The following is a 24344-nucleotide window of genomic DNA, read 5'->3' as shown; positions in this document are numbered from 1 at the left end:
CACTCATCAATATTCCCGCAATATGTCGGCGACCTGTAAATAATCGATTGTGGACCAGACAAACTAGTTATTGATATTATGTGCAACGAAAATGCTTGAGACCAATTCTAACTCAGAATCTCCATCGGGTTAGAAATAAATATACATATGTTCTATATTTAGAAAAGTCATAAACACCGGATGACTATAACACAAAACACTTGATGATTCAATCATATTTCTATCTAGATAAATCAAGATTAACAATGTCAAGTAGTTCAGGGGTGAGTTCTCGGTCATAAAAAAATAAAACAAAGGTTGTCGTAGATCCTTTTATCATAAAAATAGGAATAGATGGAAAGTTATAAATATGAAGGGAGTACGACCGTCGATTAATGACAATAATCAGATATGTGCTCGAGATGTGTCTTTCCGCTTTCATAACTTCTAAGCTCTGCTGGGGGCACGGGTGGCCCAGTCGTCTAAGGCGCCGCGATTCGCTGTGCAGAGTTGCGTCCCTTGGGCACGCCAGAAACCTATGATTGTGGGTTCGAATCCCAGTTCGCCCCGATTATGTTTCTAGGTTTGTCAGCACCATACCCGTGCTCGTGGGTTTCACCGAAGTGGTAATCGTCTGAGACATGCATCACTTCGGGGTTTTTTCGTCCCACATTAAGCTGACACGCCGTGATAGAACTGGAATACTGTTAAAAGCGGCGTTAAACCCAACTCACTCACTCTAAGCTCTGCTGGCAGAATGCCCACATGATTATGATAATGACACATAGCATGTTAAGCTATAGCTTAATTAGCTATTGATGGGGCAATGATTCACAAAGACATGTTTATGATATGGTCGGAGACGTACAATGTACTTTTCATTCAGCAGAACCTTCTCATGATTATTAAAAAAGTGTTTCTCAGAGGAACGTGATTCTCAGACGCAAATCCCACCCTCTTTAAACCATGCTTGACTGTCTTTTTCAAACTAGGAAATCCCACTGTGTTTGCTGTTAAGTATACACAGTATTCCCACAAAGAGATAGTTATACTTTCTGTTACTAGTCGACTGATCATTGGCTTTTACAAGACTTGGCAACGCATCAGCTCTTATCGGGAATCAGTTTAATTCATTTAGAACACAAATTTAGACACATGTGAACAAGAAATAGTTTTGATTTTGATATTGATACACACATTGCCTTTCATAAGATGTCAGACCGATGTCAATACAGCTATAGCTATCTGGAAGGTGTTATTGTGTGCTAGCTGAATCACATCGGACCATACCTTAATCTATGAAATCCATTGATTATAAGCTTAATACACAGCTAACTACAATTTGTCTATTAACACTTGAATATATTAATAGACTTATTTTAACACGAAGAATTGGAATTTAACACTTTGGTTGTTAAGTAACAATCTTAGAATTTCTGACGTTAGGAATTCGAAAGTGCAATGTTTTGGTTTGGCCTTCCGAAACCTCATGAAGGTGCGGACTTACATCGGAATAAGTTTGGGGCCTCCTCAATGTGTCTAGTATCATCGTTTCTGGAGACCCCACACGCATGGTTGTTTGTACCTATTGCCACATATTAGGCACGTTAAGATCTTTATCGATTTACTGCGACGTTATATTGGATGTTACATATCAACAAATCAGCAAAGAATCAATACAGAAAGACCGTTACACTTGTTCTCGCGAACTATTCATGATATATCTGTATGCACTTTGTATGCTAGCTACACGGGTTTCAATCGTCGCAACATTTATGTATATGGCACGACAAAGGAAAATTGAATATTGGTGTGTGGACCCCCGTGAAGATCCAGGTTACAATTGGTCTTCAACAACCCATACTTTTAAGAGGCGACTGACGATACTTCCTTGGTGTTTCTTGACTTTTCATTTACTGTTATCAACATATTCTTGTTGATGGCACAGATGACTAATTCGACTTTATTGCTAAATATTTCAATGCAGCATATTTATAATACATAACGTATATCCATTATACACACTACCAGCCAGACAAGTGAAGGTTTGCAAGAATCTTCATAGGAATACCTAGGAATTTGCCTAAAAAGGTAGTAATCATACACATTCACCTAGCCTTCACTGACAACGTATTTTGGGGTGTGAGTGTGACAATCTTCCATAAATTCGCATAGTTGTAATTATACTTTAGGTAATTATACACTATCTTTCTTGGGATATAGTGATGTGTTCTCTTCACAACTAACACAGCATAACTCATAATTTACTTTTGTGAACAGATGTAGGGATTATACTTGATTAAATTTCTAGAAGCTGAAAACTGCGTCTCTTGTAGAGTAACCATGTCATGATCATGTGTTTGTGAATCACTGTCAAATAGTGATGATACCAGGTGTTCGCGAAAGGGTAAGGGTATTCTGCCTCACTGGTGGCACCCGTCACAAACACATGCAAAGGCAAGTCAACTTTCACCTGTAAATAAGGACATACAGAACAAGTAAAAAATGGGAATTTCACCAGACATCATTTCTGTCACTGATGCATCAAATTTGAAAATGTCCCCCAGAAATGTCTACCACAAAACTTTAAAAGCTTTCCCGACCCCTTTATGTTGTAACCTTACTGTAACAGCTTTTAAGTAAAAGTTGTATGACGTTTTTTGAAATATTTGTAGAAAGATACATGCTTGTTTGTACCTAAAAATGGTGAAATGTAGACGCACAAAGAAGATGCAGGAATATTGCTCGACTTAAAGGTAAAGTTGACTATTGGAAAGATGAAGTCATCCCTCAGTCCATTGATACTTGTGGAGAGTATATTGTCACTGAATCTTTACGCATAAATCTAAATATGTAACAGATAAGGCGGTCTCATTGGTCTCTTTTATTTCTAGTTCAGGTGGGCAAATCAGTGGAAGGAAATTGGCTATTTGACCACTATTGAACGATATCAGTTCATGGATTTTCCTGAAGTTAAAGTCAAATTTTCTTGTTTTGATTTTACCAATTCGATTGGGATACTTAGTTTTTGCCTAAATGTCTTGCCCCAACATTTTACATAAATGTTATCAATGAGGAAGTCCATCATTTCACACATGTTTTTTCCCCAGGAAACTACAGATGACGTTTGCTTTCATTTTTGACAAATTGTCCTGGAACTCACCACTTTTTGCCCGATCTATCAAGAAATGAAGTCTTTCCTTGACTTTGTCATGTGGGATAGTGGTGTACAAAGTCAAAAAGTCAAATGTTTTGCCAGAATTAAACTTGGTTCTTTTCTGAGATTGCCAAATTTCGAGCAAATCCTTTGATTTTTGTAGAATCCACATTGCATTTATTCTACTTGTCTCAAATATTTTATGTAAACGTGGAGAAAGTCCTTCCAAGAACCCGCCAAATATGTCTCTTTGTACGGATTTTTATGTAGCTTTAGGTTTTAGAGTCAAGTCTAAAAATAGTACTGACGCGTGGTTTTGGCAGATTTCGTCCTCAGTTGATATACTGGCCTTATATGTGGCATTATTTGATGTGTCACTTATACCAAGTTCTTTAATCAAACAATTAATGAAGTGATGCTTACATATAATGGTTATGTTATTTGAGGCCTTGTCATTGGGACTTTTCATGAATGGCAGTCACAGTTTGGGTGACAGAATGGTACAGAAAGGGTCAAGAAGACAAATATTATCGCCTTGTTATAATACAAGCTATATTCTCAGGTCTTAACATACCCAACATAGAAATAACACAGGGACTTCTTTGTTAATAACATAATCTATACATTTACTTCAGCTTACAACATACATACAGAAGTAACATATTACAGACACTAAGTACCAACGTAAGTTTTGGTAATGTAATACAATGCATACACAAAATATATTTTTCATGAATACTTCGCACGATAGTTGAGGCCGCATAGCAATACATTGACCTCTAGAATGGGAGATGGTTTAAACATATTTTTATTTCAAAAGAAATCTGGATCGGTAAACAAGCAAAACTTGCTTATGTAAATACCTCTCCAGGTAATAACTTTACAACAGCTGGTTATATATAAGATTATATGTAAGATAGTGCTAAACATAAACATACTAAATGCACAAATGAAATATATGAAGCCAACACTGCCATGTAATATCGTTTTTAAATCATACCCATGTGTGTAGAAATACATAGCGTTTCTGATATTATCGTATTTGTGACAGGTATAGAAAAAGTTAATTGCGTTTTCAAAGTGATACCAACAAGTGCAGTCTGACATGTCTGATACATGTCGTCTTAACTTATCAGAATAGGAAATCCACATGATATCACCCAATGTGTGATATTTTGTATTCTGGGGGCCTTTCAGAATAGTCAACAGCAAAATCAAATCGAATGTCTTATCTCTTACACAGTGTTCGGGAATGTTTCTACCCCATGTGAAGATTGACGTGTCTAAAGTCATTGAAACTATTTGTGCTGGGAAAAACCGGGGTCTCCCTCAAACAAAGGGAATTGGCGATGCATTGCGAAGAAACGTAAGCAATCGAAAACAGACATTTAGGAGTTTCTAATCATTCGTGACCAACTCGTGTTATTCCGGGACAAGCCACCCGGAATAACAAAGGGGCGAGTGGTGACGAATGGTTTCTAATTTTACAATGATCAGTAATACAGTCCTCCCTGGTTAGAAAAGCCACCTTTCGTCCAATGGAAAATATGGAATTTTAACCAGGGTTGGGAAAACAAGACCATTCTGACGTGATATGTGGAATATTAGATAAAAACCAAGACATTGCTATTCAGCATATGCATCGCCAACTCTGGGGTCAAATGTGGACAATTATAATTCAGATAGGTTTAAAAATTGTTTTCACATAAACCAACTGATAATTGTGGCAGGATACACGTGTGTTTGCAATTGTAGCAGGTGTGATTTGGTCCTAGGCTTTCCTGACATGCCGTATACAGTCACTCAGGATGACAATTGAAGTCCAATTTATTTAAGCTTATAAAACATGATATCATCAACACCATCAAACTAATTTGTGTGTTATTTTAAGAAAGTGAATGATTCTCTTTGTGATAATAGGCTGTCAAAACAACTGAGATCAATGCATTAAGTTTGTTGATTTAGAAAAGGGAATCATCTCCAAAACTATAATTACATTGCCAATTGTTTTCAAAATGAGAACAAAATGGAATTTTAATCAGGGAATGGGAACAAAAGCAAATTTTGCTTATCTGAATGCTTCTCCCAAACATGATACATATTCAAATTACAATGTATTAAAAGTGACATGAGAAATAGCATATATTATATAATTGATAAGTATTGTTCTGAAAGTGTTTAATTACTGGATTACCTTTCATAACTACAGCTACGTTATTATTTAAATCCAACACAACAACATCGCAGTATCATATATCAAAGCCAACATCTCAGACATCTCTAAATTGGCAAGAAGATTGAATAAAACTGTGCACTGATTTCAAAATTTTAAGATTTGTTACAGTCGTTAAATGTGAATTACCATTTAGAATTGAATTCAAATCGTAGCCTTTTACGAAATAATACATATTTTGCCTTAATGTACTGTTTAAGGGACACGTAAGAAAGAAGTGAAGTGCAACTTCCGTGTGATAGCCACAACAACATCTCGGGCTGTCGGATATAAATCTGGCAAATTTGTAGGCGTTAAGATCACTGCAGCCAAACCTGAGACGGGAGTATATGAACATGTGTTTATGAATCACTATTAAAAAGTAATGATACCAGGTGTTCGCGAAAAGGCAAGTCAATTGTTGACCTGAAAAAAGCACATATACAACAGAGAGAACTTCATCGGACATAATCTTTTAAACTGATGCATCGAATTTGGAAATGTCCTCCACATGTCAACCATAAAACTTTTTAAAAGCTTTACTGAGGCCTTGAATGTTGTAACCTTGATAAAACCACTTCTGAGCAAGAGACACTCAGTGATATCTTTGTAGAAAGAGCATAATCGATTGTACCTCAAAAGTTGTGAAATGCAAACAACAAAGGCAAGTTGACTGTTGGAAAGTTGAAGTCATTCTTCCCCGCCCTTAAGGCGGGGAAGTATACGGGAAACGTTAAATTTGTGGCATGTATGTCGACATGTTGGTTTATTTGAAATTTCAAGCCACGCATTTACGGAAACAAAACATACAAATCATGTGCGTCGAATGTTGATGCTATTCTTTTCCAGCAATAAGAGATACTTCAAAATCGTCTTTATGTAGTTAATTGATGCATCTGACCGTTTCTGGTCATTAGCTGACATAATTAAACCATTCATGTGTAATCCGATGTCCTTTTTTCCTCAAGGACTAATTTTCTGATTTTCACGGTGTATACAAAAGAAGAACTGTGCTCCGGAGATCGTAAATAACAGCATAATAAAAATTATGTTCTGAATATGCTTATTCATGAACAACGACGACATCTCAATTTAAATGTAATATGGCTGAATTCCATATTCTACATACCACACTTTTGATTGTTTGGATGCTCTGTTCACTGGAAATATTTGGAATAGTTATATTCCGTATTCTGAATTAACCCAGTCCCCCGTGTGTGTTTTTTAATCAGTGCACCGCACATAACCACATGTGAAACATTTGGTAGCAAAGTCAAAGCAAAATCGGAGTAGTGTGTCAGCGAATTTGCATCAAGGCTGTAGTATTTTTCAACCGTTAAATGGAATTCAATGTACAGCCGTAGCTCTGGTCATTCATATATTTTGTGTCCCATAGCTCAAATCTATTTGCGTCTGTACCGTGTTCCACTGACCTCGATAATCTGTGGGATGAAGGCACAGCTCTCTACAGCCACAAAGTTAACACCGAAGGCTATGAGGTGTATTTAGGTCATAATCAGTCCCCAGCAGCCACTGCCTCAAGCGATATTGTCTACATAACAGATCAGTTTTATGGCTCCGTCACAGGTGCTCCAAATATTGAAGCAGGGAAAAAAAATTTCATAGAATCATTTCAAAAAGCAATATTGATATCCCCGTCACTTTTGGTAACTTTTAATGATGTCTCCATTGCAATTTTTACGGATTTCGATTCGTATGCATTATTTGCTGTCATCAGCGGAATGGTCTTGGTCACATTGATCCGAATGGACAAGCTGTTTTACTTCTGTTTAGTAGTATGGATGAATTGTCATGTTACATCTTAACAGTATATATATATCAGGCTACTATACTTGTCGTAAGAGGCGTCGATCCCAATTGCTTGGATCGATGCTCATGATATTAGGCACTGGATTGTCTGGTCCAGACTCGATTATTTACAGACCGCCGTCATATAGCTGGGATATTGCTGAGTGCGGCGTTAAACGACAAACCAATCAATCATCATCATATGAACTCAAACCAGTCATTGTTACAAGTAAACCACATTCCACAACAGTTACTGACACTGGATAAAAAAACAGTATATAGAAAAAAAACAAGTAACTCAACTCATCATGATCACAATTACTATTCTTTGAAAGAAAGAAATACACAAAAAACTGACAAAAAAACGTAAAACAAAGACGAGGAATCTCCGTTATTGATTAGTTCCGGTATTGAAATGTTCTCCAACTACGTGATAATATTTTGAGTATGTGCATCTGTGGTTGTGACAAAAAGACCTTATCTAGTATGACTTTTTTTGCCATATGGAGCCCTTAGTATTTTCATTTACATTATTATAACCAAATGCTAAGTGTAAAAAGAATGTGATCTATTTTTTGAGTAAGTGCATCTGCCAATGTTGTTGGCAGTTTTGATACTCCTTCCACATGTTTACATTTGTGCCAGAAATTGCTTCCATTTCCTTCGATCTACTTTTTAAATAAAGACCCAGGTAAGAATAGGTCTTCAGCAACCTATGCTTGCCGTAAGAGGCGACGAACAGGATTGGGTAGTCAGGCTCGCCGATTTGGTCGATGCATAACATCATATTCCAATTGCGTAGTTCGATGCTCTTGGTGTCAATCACTGGATGATCTGGTCCAGACTGGATTATTTACAGACCTCCGTCATATGGCTGGAATAATGCTGAGTGCGGCGTTAAACAAGAAACTATTTTTAAATAGACCTACCCTATGCAAATGTATCAACTGTATTGCCCAATACTCAAAATAAATAATATTTTTTTCCACAACAGCGTTGTGTTATTTGTGGTTAATATAATTATGCTCCATCATGCCTTTCAGTAACATCATAATTATGCGTTTGTGAGGCATCACATATGGCGGGGAACTTTGATGCTCTGCATCAATGTTTTCTTGTCCCTCTTGTCATGCTGTCTTGTGAAGAGTATTTTGTCACTCTGAATCTTTATGCCTAAATGTAAATATGAAACAAATGAGACGATCTATTCCTAGTTTAGGAGGGTAAATCAGTGGAAGGAAATTGACTATTTGGTGGTTACCGAATGATATCAGCTCATCGATATACCTGAAGCTTAAGTTAAACTTCTTGGTCAACTTACCTGTTTTCACTTTGCCAATCCGAACAGAAATTCAAACTCATATGCATAAAGAAACAGATCAACAGGAAGGGGAGCACAATTGGTGCTCATGGGGATGCCTACTTCTTGCCTTAATGTCTTTCCCCAAAATTTTACACAGATGATATCAATGAGGAGGTCCATCATTTCACGCATGGCTTTCTCAGTTTCACATGTCTTTTTCCAAATTGTCCTGGCCACCACTTTGTTTAACAGAAAATAAACTTTAGATCAAGGAATGAAGTCTTCCCTTAAGTTTGGTAAGTGGGATAGCGGTGTACAAAGTTGAAAAGTAAAATTATTTGCCAGAATTGAACTTGGTTCTTTTCTGAGATTGTAAAAAGTCAAGCAATTTTTTAGAATCCACATGATATTAATTTCACTTGTCTCAAAAACGTTCTGTGAATATAAAGAAAGTCCTTCCTTTGTTGTTTTAAGAATTATGGTTAATCTTTAAGACAGAGATTTGTTAGTACATTTGCTGGTCCAGACGTATATTTTCCTGAACACTGAAGATGGGAACTCTTTGATTCATTGTAAACAGATTTCATCGTAAAAGGTGAACATTGCACCAGTGTAATGTTATTATCATGACTAATATAGTATTTGCGTGCCACCTGAGGTAGAACTTGACACAGCGGTAAAAATGTTCCTCATCAACTGACTCCAATCAATCCCGTCAGAATGTAATGTTACAAAAGTATGGTTTCAAGAGTGTCTTTTCCCGGGTAGAGGGGAAATTATCATGTAGATATAGGTTATATCCTGAGCTATTCATCATCTTGATCCTTGTTTTGTACTTCTGTACCTGCTTTTACTGTTTCCACAAACGTCTAGAAGTCAAAGAATCTATGGAACAATTCGCATGCCTTGAGAGGACTAAAACACCGTTTCAACTCCCTCACACACCATCCTTGTTCTTTAAAGCCACATTAAACTGTATTTCAGTAATACCAAGGCTTGTCAGCTTACTGTGGGAAGAAAGCTAGAAAGCTAAGGCGATCGTGCACGCTTACCAAAGTAGTAAAACTCATTATCGGTATAAATCGAGTCTGAGATTCTGACCCAAGTCTGCCAAACAGCTGCAGAACCTTTTCTGAAACCACCCACACACCTGCAGAAAATAGAACGGGACTTTATACTCGAGTGAGTGGGTTGCATGCTGTTTGTCACTACATTCCAGCAATATCACGGAGTTGTGCACCAGAATTGGGTTTCACACATTCTACACGGTAGTTATGTAAATATATTAATAATACATTATATTCCGATGCCTTCTACCATCCAATGACCTCTTTATGGAATGAAATACAGGACACATTAATTATGTCGAGAAAACTATATACATTACAAAGCTTTTATGTCGTAATACCTCGCCTTAGGTGCATTTGCTAAAATATACACTTCACCATGGTTAGTACCTGCTTTGGTGTATATTTTTGTAATATCTTGTCAATATGTGAAATGTGGTTTTTCGATTAATAGGTCAAGTTACGTAGTTCAAATAACTTGCCGCAGCTGGTGGCGCCGCTATAAACAGGTACATGTAAATGCATTTGTATCCATAAGGAACGACATAATAGAACATGTCTTAGATTAACGTCTTTGAAAGGCATGTAGCAGTGATACATATAAAGAAGAGGAATTTATGGATGACAACTTCTTTATTATGGGGAACCCAACGTTTTGGAGCATACGCTTACTCCTTCTTCTGGTGAATGAATGCTATGAGGCAGAGGGCGTATATATATATATATATATATATATATATATATATATATATATATATATATATATATATATATATATATGACAATGGTAAAAGGAGATATATATGGATGTGACAATGGTAAAAGGAGAACATATTTTCATAATATTTTATTTGTTTGCATACATTTCAATATTCACAAGGTGATATTTGTTGAGTGACACAGCATCCACATATTCCGAGGGAAATTTGTCGAAATCAGTTCCACACAGTAAACATCACGAATTGGCTATTTCTAGATTTGTCTCTAACCAGTATCATATTCTCACTGGACAACATGTAGGTGATTCAGGAATATCTTCACTGACAGAGGGGTTGTTCACGGATATCAACGGGTTATCGACAGTGACTGTTACCATGATAGTACACAGTCATTAATCATTCTGTTTTTAACTGAAATGTGTCATCAATGGTGACTTTTTTATCTTTTGCTTGATGAAATTATTATTTTAATTTGCTATAAACTGTTCAACATGATTTATATGTTTTGATGTTTGGAGAATCCTCCGACATTCGGCCTCTTCTACACGTACTGCATATTTGGATATACCACTTATAAAACTAGTACGCTAGGTAGTATCTATGTAGTAGCGTCATATCCAAATGCTATTAAACATTGAAAGATATACTGTCAAATACATAATAAGTGATTTTTCCCTAGGTCATTTTTACAAATATGCATTTCCAAAATGTGTGTCGTATGTCCTCGTGTTCCTCCTCCCAGCATGTAAATATGTCGTCATCAATTAGTTACATCTTAAGCAATTCTTTGTTTGTGTAAACTATTTTATACGAAAGCCTAAACTGAAAGTCTAGTACCTTCACTTCTTTCGTTCATGTTCTGTATTGAGTAAAAACGTCTGCCAAGGGATTTCTCTGTCAAACATTGCCTGGAATAAGCTGATCATAATAAAATCTAGATCCTTTTGTTTCCAACAAGTCCTCCAGAGGTTTATATAAGTAGACTATATATCTAGACTCCAAGGATGTCAATTTTCTTAACAGGTGTCCTTCCAAGATTTTCCTGTTAAGAATTAGCCGAGTACAGTACCAAATGTACCTTTTATCTTATATTTAGCCTTGATGTTCTCAATTGGCATTAAATAAATGCTCCTTTTAACCTAATTTCTTATGGGAAATGTTGAGTTCTTAAATTGGGGCTCTAGCCACAGGGGTTGAGATAATATTGCATCAGTTGTCAGTGTTTGTCTCATATTTTGCACAGGGTTTCCCCCAGTTTCCAATAAGAGTTAATTATTGAAGGAATATTGTATTGGGGTTTAAGGACGTTTAAGCTAGTATGTGAACTAGAGTAGACAGAGCCAGTGTTGTAATAATTAGTTTTTCCTATGATGTTAAATTTCCCCTTCTCCAACTGGGCAATATTCTTTTAACATTTTCGTGAACAGTCGTGAACACTGTGACAAGAGAGGATCAGCAATGAAGCAAGTGAACAACTGTCTGTTCATGGAGCGGGAGACGGCTTGGTCACTGGTGGGAGGTATTGGAGACGATGGGTGTGGAGAATTGATGATAGAAATACAGACACGTGATTGTTTTCATATGTTTAAATAACGCATAAAAATTTAAAATATTCGTAAGCAAAATCTACAATCTGAATAAGAATTAGAATTATGACCCATCGCAATATCGTTGAGGCGTCAGACCACTTGTATTCGAGACCCGTGAAGATCCTGGTTAGAATAGGTCTTCAGCAGAACAGAACAGATATTTATGAAAAAGACTTGGGCGTGTTCCCTTCGTCTAGCAGATACAACAACAATATATATTGACAATGGAGGCAGGAGACGATTTCATATTTACTGTAAACAGGATTTAGAAATGTATAACAGTTGTGTTTTACAACTCATGCTTGTCTGTAAAAGGCGACTAACGGGATCGATTGGTCTGTCTTTGGGGGCAAGGGTGCGCACTATTTGATCTTAAGTTCTTTAGTGAACAACAATATAATGGGGCGCGGATGCGAACGTCTAAATTAAAATTTAAACCGAATTTTACTCTTAACACTCACATTGTTTGACAGTAATCTAACGTAATTTGTATGATAATATGGAATACCAGTGACATGTCCATTGATGCAATGATAATTTAATCTTTCATCTTGAGCTTCTATTACTTTTAACGACACCCATTACTTATATGGATGTCAGTGTATTCCGAGGTTAAAACAATGTAGGTTATGTGAGGTGGAAATAAATAATTTTCCTTTAGAACTTCATGTTGTTTAAATAGGGGCGGGTTAAAGCGCTCGCTCTTCAAACCGAAGACCCGAGTTCGATTCCCGACATAGGTACAATGTGTGAAGCCCATTTCTGTTATCCTCCGCCGTGATATTGCTGGTATATTGCTAAATGGGGCGTAAAACCATACTCACTCACTCACTATTTAAATGGAGTATACGTTATCGATGTTCATATTGTCTAGTTCTACGAAGTATCTTTCATCGGAATAACATAAAATAAAAGTTCGTCACCAGCTGTCGCCGACTCTTGTCTGTCGTGTTTCGATGGTCAGTGTCTAAAACACTTATATAACACACGTGGCGTCTCCTTGGGCAAGTGACTTTGTTCGAAATGTGCCTCTGTTCACCCAGCAGTGAATGGATACCAGGTAGGATGGGATGGCAGTGTGGTTGTTAACCTAGCGCCTAACAGGCAGCTTGGGTTGTATGCTCCCAAGGGAGCTGATAATGATTCTTGAGTGCACAGTGATCCAGTGAACAGGGTAATAATAGCGCTTTGAGCATGCCCCTGTATGAGTGAAATATGCGCAATATAAAGAGTTCATTATTATTATAATATGCAAACAGCCTGTAAGTCAGCAGGGCATGTTTACCTAGCTATAGGAATAATAGTTTAAGGATCGACAATCTGTAATGTCTGGTGTATGTCCAGACTCAATTGTCGACAAGCGCCGTCGTATTAAGGCAATAAATAAACATTTTATGAGCGTTGGGTGTTACCGTTAGGGCAGGTCATGTTCACCCTTTTCGCGAAAACCTGGTTTCATCACTGATTTTTCTTGATCCAAACATATAACTTTCATCATTCTATGGAATAATCTTTTTCAAAGTCCAAAGATACTTAAGCATTTACATCCATACATACATACATACATACATACATACACTTTAACAGCAGTGACATCAGTATTAAGATATTTGATAAGTATTTACATCCATGTCATTACACTTTAACGCTTTAATATTTCGTGATGGACAATGTCATACTAAACTGTAAGTCTGGTTTCATCACTGATTTTTCTTGATCCAAACATATAACTTTCATCGTTCTATGAAAAAAATCTTTATTCAGATAATCATAAATGTCTGCGAGTGCCTTATTCATAATCTTCTTTGACTTCTATTATATATTGTTGTGCTGTGTCATCTCGCAGCATTATTCCAGCCATAACACGGCGGCTTGTAAATAATTGAGTCTGAACCAGTGGTTGACATTATGAGCAAAGTCACACGCCCACGTGTAAGGTATTATTTATTCACAAGCAAATCCTGCTTGTCTGCTCTTACGACAAGCATAGGTTGGTTCGGACTTGTTCTAGTCCAAAGATACTGAAGCATTTACATCCATACATACATACACTTTAACGCTTTAATATTTCGTGATGGAAAATAGTATATCAAATTCTAAGTCTTTCATCTGCAACCAAATACCCCTAAGAGCCCCCTAACTTCGATGCAAAGAATATGCGCGTTTTTTATGAGGTGTTGGGAAGGGGGTTGATGTGTCGAGTGTATAACACACACCATTTAAGATGGATGGTACTGTCCAGTAACTTGGAGATAAGAAGGTTACTGTCTACTTTGCTATATACAACGTTATAGCATTGAATCTAAATCGAATACTCTACGTATTCTTCATCCAGTTCGTTTAATTGTGGCCATCAAAACAATATGTATCGTTTGTCCCAAGTCTTGATAAAGTGTGCAATGTTTGTCATTTGCTTGGATTCTTCATGTTGGGCAACAACCTCCTCTTTTGTTTCTTATGAATACTTCGTTTCCTTTTTTTATTCACCTTCACTATGATGTCTTGATAATCTCCTGGGAAACATGGATGTTTGTCTGTCGGTGTTAATTAAATTCAGGTGTCTCCTTTCCTTCTGATGTTTCCGCATCCCCGAGTGTTGTCCCCTAGGTGTATATGTTTGATGGTTTTCTTCAAATCCCTGATACGTTTTTGTGACATCATTCAATTCAGTTTTCAAACGGTGAATTTCCTTGTCCTTAGAAGCTGATTCCGTTTTCATTTTCTCCAGTTTCTTTTCAAGTTCTTTTCTCTTGTTTCTCTCTCCCTCGAGTTGACGTTCTAGTTTAAATATCTTTGTATTTTTGTCATCAAGCTCATCCTGTAAGATGGAAAGGGAAGCTTGCGATAAACAAGGTAACAATTTATTACAATGCACATATAACATCCGGTGAGAATGCCTTAATTTTTTGTGCTTCCCTATTGAGATTTTGAAATGTGTTTGAGGAGTACTACAAATATTATTTAAAAAAATTTCACAACATTTTATAAGAATAATTTAGTTACACCTATGAAAAGGGGAGTTATCACACGTATCCCTTAATCAAATAGGTACAAACACATTTTGAAGAACTGTCAGCTAATATATTCTATACTCATCAATAAATACTAAGCTGGTATAACTTAAAGAAGAAAACAATAGTTTAACTCATAGAAACCAGACAGGCTTCATTCCAGACAGATGCATGAGGGATAATACAGTTACTTTTTTTCTGCATTTGATTGACCCTATAGATAATTACTGTATAACAGATGGTCAAGGAAATATAAAGATATATGGAGTGATGGTAATGGATGGACAAGGGGAAGGGAGGACTAGGCGTAACATGGCAACCATCAGAACATGTTGGTGGTGTACTGTGTATTGAAAGGGTACAAACATAGATAGGCGAGAGGGGCAAACAAATGCAAGTGTACTAGAGGTGGAATCTGATTGGTTCAAGGAGGGCTTAGAAGGGACATAACTTGTAATAACTACTGGTGGCGCTACGATCGACCCCAAGAATTCCAGCCTAGTTCAGCAAGGGTGGAAACTGGACTTTTAAAGTCAGTTAACACGCTTGCCCCGTATGTTGCCTTACATTGACGTTCTCTTGATGGCCGAAGGAAGCCTCCAGACGTACAATGTTTTGTGTGTGTTTGGGCTGTAGATTTGGTTACGGAAACCTTTCCATCTCAGGCAGTCCTGTTTTAAATCTTATCTTTCTTCTGGCGACCGATCATAACAGTTACATGTTCATTCATCATCCCCTACGTTGTTTTGGGAGAGTATAATCTTACTTATCGATTTCTTAAAATCTATTTATACAATTTACAAACAAATTATAATGAAAGTGCTTATACGTATATGTTTATATTCACTAATAATTGATTAAAGAGGCGACAACGGATAAAACTAAATGAAGAAGAGTATAAACTAGAACAATGCAGTTATTCATTGAAAGGTACAGAACTCTGAGAGACTCTATTACTTTATTTACTTTCGGAATATTGTCTGGATTCAAGTTAAAAGTGAAACAAAAGCTATTTAGACATGTGTCATGGAAGTTTATTTTACTTTTTACATTGACATTCTAATTTCTTTATGGAAAAGATTTTGTCACTTATGATTTAACATGCATAGTTTCAAACATTAACTTAAAGATAAAATCATCCTTACTTTACACAAAAGAACGACCCTGTTCGTGTTAATACAGATATTGGAGGTTAATGATGAAATGTGTAAATTGCTTACCTCTAAGAAGCAGTTTCAATCCACTGCCCCCAAACACTCCACGTCCCACAACGACACAGTGCCGCTGACAGGTAGTCAAACAACGTCCACTGTAGCGTTCAACCGTTGTTGTAAAAGTGGCCCTGACTACAGCGTTCTATATGCGCAGTATAATCTACTCAACAAGGGTAACGCGTGTGATATTCGATCTTCGTATTAGAATTGTTATAGGTGTAGTTTAGAGTGAATAGGTTTTTGACAGCATGCACATATGCTTAGTATCATCCCCTGCCACGAAGTGGGGCGGGGGATATAGCAACGGAGTTCGTCCGTCCTTCCGTCCGTCCGTCAGTCCGCTTCTCAAGGGGGGTGAATGTTCTCAAAAACCATTTAAGTCTGAGAAATGTAATACCGCTGGATAACCAGATTTGTGCTTTGCATATTTCACTGTACTCATTGTATTGTTAGTGAGTGAGTGTGGTTTTACGCCGCTTTTAGCAATATTCCAACAATATCACGGCGCGGGACACCAGAAATGGGATTCACACATTGCACCCATGTCGGGAATCGAACCCGGGTCCTCGGCGTGACGAGCCAACGCTTTAACCACTCGGCTACCCGACCGCCCCCATTGTATTGTGGAGAATAGAACCCGGGTCTTTGGTGTGACAAGACAACGCTTTAACCACGTGCACTACGCTACGGCTGTGAACACAGCCTACATATCTATATCTAATAAAGTATAATGAGGAGAAGCCCTTGTTTCTTGCTGACTTTTCATTTACTGTTATAAGCACTTCTTCGTGATGGCGCATGTAGTTGATTCAACGTCCATGTTAAATACTTGAAACAAAACACATAATAGCTTGAAACCTCGGGGTATCTCGGTACTTGTCATGTACGCTAAACGGAACAAAATTCACTCACTAACCTTTATGACTATTCATGTTCTCTATATCAGGTGTCATTATTTTGGGGCTCGCGCTCAGTGTGACAAGAGAGAGAACTCCATCGTATCGCGGTACAGGGAAAAGTTGTGTATGGAGGTCCGAATTTGACAAAAACAGGACATAATTCTACCAACCACTAAGTATGATGATTCCAGACTTCTGTGATTTGTCCAGACAAGTGCAAAGACAGCACAAGTAAATTCTGAATTGTTAAAAGTAATAGGTATCCAATGCCGAAAAGTAAGAAAAAAATATTATAAAAAATCAACAACAAAATATCAGAAATGATATTTAAGATTTTTGTTTAAAATTTTGAATGACATTAAATTGTCAAAATAAATTTGAAAAGTTGACAATAAATATATAAAAAGCACTCATAGTATGCTAAAAATATGTATTCATCATTTGATTACTAGTGAAGAACATATTTGTAAGTATGGCATTATGGCCCTTATGATATCCAATTAAATTCCAGCCACAGCGGGAAAAAAAGTGCGGACTACGTAACTTCCGTTACCCTATTAGTCGCCATGAATATGCAGATGATCCAGTTCAGGTCGATAGAGAAAGTTTACTTCCGAAACTGAGGGTTATATTGTTGTCCATTGATAGATGGGGATAAGGCAATATTAAAAAAGATGCCAGAAGTAAGTATCAACGCGTTAATAACTCCTTACTTACAGCAGATGGAACATTCCGAGGAAATTGACATTGTTTACGAAGTTAACACTTCCTGGTTTCTGATTTGCATTAATAGTCAGCCGCTAAGAGGCGTGTCCCACGTGAACTACAGGAAATCACAAATGCCGCGATACCATGAATGCCGCGGTACCACGGGGTCCGAGTATATATACAAAACGTATATTCATTATATAAACTGCCAGCCACAGTAGGGAAGGTTTGCAAGTGCCATCATAGGTATACCTAGGGGTTAAACTTAAAAGGAATTCTAAATATACATTCCAGAAATCTGTACGCAGAAGAGTTAAGAGTGAAACCAACAGACAATAGTATACAATTAACACTTGTATTATAAAATAATCTATGTTTACAAATCAATACAAATTACTGCACAGTTACTACAATGACACTACACAATACAGTGGCAGTACAAAATCCATTTGCAGTATAAAATATAAAAGCTGTGGAAATAATATTCACCTAGCAGTAACAGTGGCTTCCAAGATAATCCTAGGCAGGATATCCAGGGTGAAAAGTGATCTTCACACAAAAGCTGGTCTTGATGTAATGTGAGATGAGATAGACACGTGTTTGTCCCACTTATATAGTATCAATATCGTCCAGAAGTTTCTATACAGTGCTGGACGAATCTTGCTGTTCCGGAAGTTTCTAGATCCAACTAGCTTCTAGGTATAGTAACTTCTAAACCACTGCTTGCATTAGACAGTACTAAATTCCTGACCACTAATTATTGTCAAAATACAATGCCATGAAATTCTACAGAAATTATGTTATGCAACTACAACATTGTTTAACAATAAACTACACTACCACGTAACATTGTGTAACAGTCATGTGTTTATATCTGCCAATGGTATCTTCTCAATCTGCACAAAACCCCTCATAATTCATATTTTTACGAATAAACGTAGGGTTGACATTTAATAATATTTCTATAAAAAACGGCGTATCGTGCAGAGTATATACTGATAGCAATACGAAGGTGTCTAGAATAGCTGATCGACTTTTCAGAATAGTAAGATCAGTAAACAGCAAATTCAAATCTGACTATTTCAGCATGTGTAAACAGAAGTTAAAGATCTTTATTCGGTCGCTGCTGGCTGACAAGCAGTCGCTCTGGTGAGTGGTGTGCATTCAAGGTGTAAACCGCGACACTCAAACGCCTTATGCATGCTTCTACAACATACGAAGATTAATGTTTGTAAAGTCATTGGAACTATTTGCGCAGGAAAATACAGTGGGCTTCCTCAAATGAAAGGTTATTGAATTGTATCAATACGAAGATTTGGAATGCATGGGTATTGTCTAAGGGCACTTTCCAAACAGTGGGAGAAGTCAATATTTGAGATTGGTTTTCGTGTTGCATTTTAAAGGTCACTTGAACATTGTTCTTTAGGTGACTATATATTCATAAACTGTATTTGTATTTTATACATTTGTTACATATTTGCTGTTTGTTACGTTTTCTAAAACATTCATATAAAGCTATCAACCTCAAAACATATTTACATCAAATCAGCTATTCCAGTATAAACAAATATTAATACAGATAATTGGAGATCACATAAATAGTTTCCATTTGGGAACTTCAAAACTCATATAAACTCCAAAATGTTTCGACCCGTGAAGATTCCGGGGTAGAATAGGTCTTCAGCAACCCATACTTGCCGTAAAAGGTGACTATGCTTGTCGTAAAAGGCGACTAACGGGATCGGGTGGTCAGGCTCACTGACTTGTTTGATGCATGTCAACGATCCCAATTGCGTGGATCGATGCTCATGATATTAATCACTGGATTGTCTGGTCCAGACTCGATGATTTACAGACCGCCTTCATTTAGCTGGAATATTGCTGAGTGCGGCGTTAAACAACCAACCAAACCAATCCAAAATGTTTCCCATGGTCACACATGCAGCTTACTCCGACAGAAAATAACACATACTCTTCCAAAAACGTAGGGGATCATAAAATATAAATGTTAATACCAAGTATTAGAACCAAGATAAGTGTTGACGACAAACAGCCTATGCAATAACGTTTATGTTGTGCCACACACGTGTGTATAGTGTCATTCCTAACCATTATTTCTGTCTATCTTATTGATTCCGCTTATCATACAGTTGTGATTTACTTGATTTTATTCATTGTTTGAGTATGAACTAGTGATGCGGCGTCTGCAACGGATAGCGTCTACGCTCTAATAGCATATTGAAACTGGCAGAAGTCAGCGTGCAGTGGCCAATACGTTCACTGTTTCACTGTCACTGTTTCATTGAGTCCGGACTGTTCTTTATCCTGTGGCGTCTCGGGTTAACCCTCGGCTCTCCTAAAGATATTACCCAATGTCCCGGAGCTTTAACTGGTTTCTCCTCAGCCACGAGATGCCTTCCATAACACTGACTGCAAAGCATATGTGTGCCTGCCTTTAGTAGACATTTCCAAATTCGCTCCTCTTCTTGCTGATCTGTTTCTTTATGCATATGAATCAGAAATTCTGCTCGGATGGGCAAAGTCAAAACAAGGTAATTTGGCCAAGAAGTGCAACTTAAGCTTCAGATACATCGATGATATGAGAATAACCAGCAATCTCAGGAAAGAACCAAGTTTAGCTATGGCAAAACATGATATTTCAACTTTGTACGTCACTATCCTACATAACAAACTTATGGAATCGCTCCATTTCTTGATTCATGGTGGTTGGTCTTGGCCTGTGGGGTAGCCTAGTGGTCAAAGCGTTCGCTCGTCAAGCCGAAGACTCGGGTTCGATTCCCCACATGGGTACAATATGTGAAACCCATTTCTAGGGCCCCATGCCATGATATTGCTGGAATATTACTAAAAGCGGCGCAAAACCACACTCACACTCTGCTGAGAGTGGCTAAATCAAAACAAGGGAATTAAGCCAAGACCTTTATCACTTATATCGATGATTTGAGATCGTTCGATATTGGTAAAATAGCCAATTCCCTTCCACTTTTTTACCAACTTGAACAAGATATGAAGGAGACCAGCGAGACCGGGTCATCTGTTTCAAAATTAGATCTATGCTTAAAGTTTCAGAGTGACAAAACACTCTCCACCAGACTGTATGATAAGAGGGATGACTTCATCTTTCCAATAGTCAACTTTCCCTTTATGTCAAGCAATATTCCTGCAGCTCCAGCCCTTTTGAGATACAATCGAGCATGGTCTTTCTACCAAGAATTCAAAGCGAGTCATACGACTCTTGCACAGAAGTTGTTTTATCAAGGTTATAATATCCAAGGCCACAGTAAAGCTTTCAAAGGGTTTTATGGTAGACTCGTGGATGACATTTCCAAATCTGACGCACCAGAGACAAAAATGATGTCCAAAGCAGTCACTGCTTTGACTTGTACCATAATTTCCAGTGTTTTTTTTCAGGTGAACAACGGACTTGCCTTTGCATGTGTCTGTGACGGGTGCCACCGTAGGGACAGGATACGCTTACCTCTTCGCAAACACCTGGTATCATTATTATTTGTTTTTTGCTAATATGGATGGAATTGTCATAAAACCGCCCGCAGGTTATCAGAAGGAGCGGGCCACTGTAACTTGATAATGTCCTCATATCATCATCACGTTGTTAGGTGACGTCACGTTCAATAGTGACGTCATCTGTTTTTTTCTTTGACGTTTCCATATTTGTATAAGTGGGTCAGTGAAATTCGTGTTGATTGCAGTAAATGTTTCAAATTGATATTGTTGTTTATTTGTATTTGATAACAAATTCTATCCATTGCAACGACAACGCTATTTTTCAGGGCATTATCATTTACAGAAGCCCTCAGTCTTTTCAACTGCCCTCCTTCGTCTTTACCCTTATAATAGTGATTCATAAACACATGCACATGATATAGTCGTTATCGTACAATCGACTCTGTTTTTGCCAGGTATTTTTCTTATGAATATGGAAAGGGTGCTGTCGCTGGGAATGAGGCACTTTTTATTCCCCGTTAAGTAAACAACAAGTCAAAAATATCATGTCGGATTTTAATTAGACTAAAGACAGAAACACAAACCTTCCTTGCCACACTGACCAAATCCCCCCCAAATGACATGTTTTTGTATACCCAACGAAGTGAATAATTGACCACTCTCTTTAACAAAGCGGTTTTAATTTTATTTTTATTATGGTTTATGTCGCTTTTATTAACTGGAGAATGGATGTCCACACAGGTGAAACTCATTATTGGGATAAATCGACTCTGACATTCTTACTCAAGTCCTCGTCACGAATTGGCTGAAATATTGCCGATGTGACGTAAAGCATAAACTCACTCACTCACTCACTCACTCACTCACTCACTCTCAAGTCTGCACAATAAATTACGGAACCTCTGTCTTGGGGCCAACCGCGGACCTGTATTAAATAGAACAGGACGTAATACGAGCGGAAGTGGGATTTATGCCGTATTTTGCAATATTCGAGATAGACAAGAATTGGGCTTCACACATTAAACCAAGTATGAGATCGAACCCAGGTCTTCAGCGTGACGCTATCGCTATCACACCTCCCTTCATACGTACAGCTATATACAGTGACTTGCACTTGATGAATCATAACCCACAATATAAGATAGCTACGAGATAAATCGCAAAGAACTATGGATAACGAGGCGTGGTTTATTTAACGATAAAACATTGAACGACGTTATTTTTGCGAGGGAAGTGTTTGGTGAGTTGTTCCCAATAGATGTAGCTGGGCAACGTAGATAAACGCAATGGCCGAACGATCGCTCCCAGAATTGGGAGAGATAGGGCAATCGATAAGGTACAGATATTCGACGTGAAAATTGTGAACATAAGCTGGAAAGACCAAATTCAAATCCCTTGTTCATAAAATGGACTTGTCCGACATTGCCGAGGTCGGATTCTAATCAGGGAGTCATCATTATTTAAATACGAGTAAATATTTTTAAAGTGAGTGTGTGAGTGAGTGAGTGAGTGAGTGAGTGAGTATGGTTTTACGCCGCTTTTAGCAATATTCCAGCAATATCACGGCGAGGGACACCAGAAATGGGCTTCACACATTGTACCCATGTCGGGAATCGAACCCGGGTCTTCAGCGTGACGAGCGAACGCTTTAACCACTAGGCTACCCGACCGCCCAAATATTTTTAAAGCCTGTACATTTTAGTAACATCCCTAAAGAGGCTGTCCATAATATTGATATCTCATATAATAACACTCAACACGATGTATTTTTTTCATAATACTTTAATACATTCAAGATAAATACAGTGTTATGATTAGGGTGACTAGCATTTGCATATTATAACGTATAGCTTCATGAAGGGTCCTGCTTCACAGGATAAAATAATGATACACATGGTAATAATGTCCGTGTTTATTGTTGGGTTAAGATAGCACTTGCCTTACACGTCGATCTTCGGTGTATTTTCCCTAACACCTTGTCAATATGTTAAATGTTGTTTAATACTGATTTGATTAATGAGGTCAAGTTACGTAGTTCAAGTAACTTGCCCCAGCTGGTGGCGCGGTTTTAAACAGGCAAGTGTATTTGTATCCACGAAGAACTACATCAGTGAACATATTTTAGATTTAGCTTTAGGTGGAGATTTGCTTTTAGTCTCTCGAAGCAGTGATTTAAGAGGCTCCAGCTGCTTTAGTTCTTTGCAGACTGTGTTAAACTTCGTATTCAAATCTTCAATCTGATCAGTATTAGAAAGTAACGCTTTCGAAAGTTCGTCAGTTGTCATCTTTGCACTCACAAGTTGTGTTTTGAGTTCTGCATTATGGTTAATAACTTCAGTGTTTTCACGATTAAGTTTATTGCTTTGTCTCTGTAGGGTGTCGTTGTTTTCCTTCAGTTCTGTATTCTCTCTTTGAATTTCCTCACGTTCAGTTTTGAGCTCATCGATTTCAACCTGAAGACGACTGTTGACACCTTCCAGGCGTTCAATCTCTTCAATCTTGTCGTCTATAACTGTTCTTGCTGTTTTCAAATCATCTTCTAGTTCGTCTTTTGTTCTAACATGGCAATTTTCAAACGAGACTTCGGATTCATTGTAGATTGACGCACTTGCGAGTGATTCGTCACTGCTGGCATCTGGGTTGTTCTATAGAAATAAGTTACTATTTGTAAGTACAGCCTCAAATTACAAATTGAATGCGTGCATATTACGACCAACAGTATCCCAGAAACCATACGGTGTCAAGCAAAATGTTTTCAGATACTTTGACTGCGTTGGTTCAAACACTATTCAGTCACACATTCCCCCTTTAGGTCGTCTTCAATGACAGTGAGGAGTGAGTATGGTTTTACGCCGCTTTTAGCAATATTCCAGTAATATCACGACGGGGGACACCAGAAATGGGCTTCACACATTGTACCCATGTCGGGAATCGAACCCGGGTCTTCGGCGTGACGAGCGAACGCTTTAACCACTAGGCTACCCGACCGCCCCTCTTCAATGACAAGGAATGAGTGAGTTATTTAAAGCTACATCAATACCATTGCTACACTGTATATCACGACAGCCTGTAAACAATGGACCACATACACAAGTCATCAGCCAACGCAGTTAATGCGTTGATAAGCACAGGGTGTATATCTTCATTTCAACCTCTCATAACAAATGTCAACAATTTAAATCCTAATAATT

The sequence above is a fragment of the Haliotis rufescens genome, unplaced genomic scaffold (genome assembly GCF_023055435.1).
Source record: "Haliotis rufescens isolate VD_foot unplaced genomic scaffold, xgHalRufe1.0.p SCAF_3, whole genome shotgun sequence".
Lineage (NCBI taxonomy): Eukaryota > Metazoa > Mollusca > Gastropoda > Lepetellida > Haliotidae > Haliotis > Haliotis rufescens.
The sequence above is the reverse complement of the archived record's forward strand: the minus strand, read 5'-3'. Positions refer to the sequence as shown.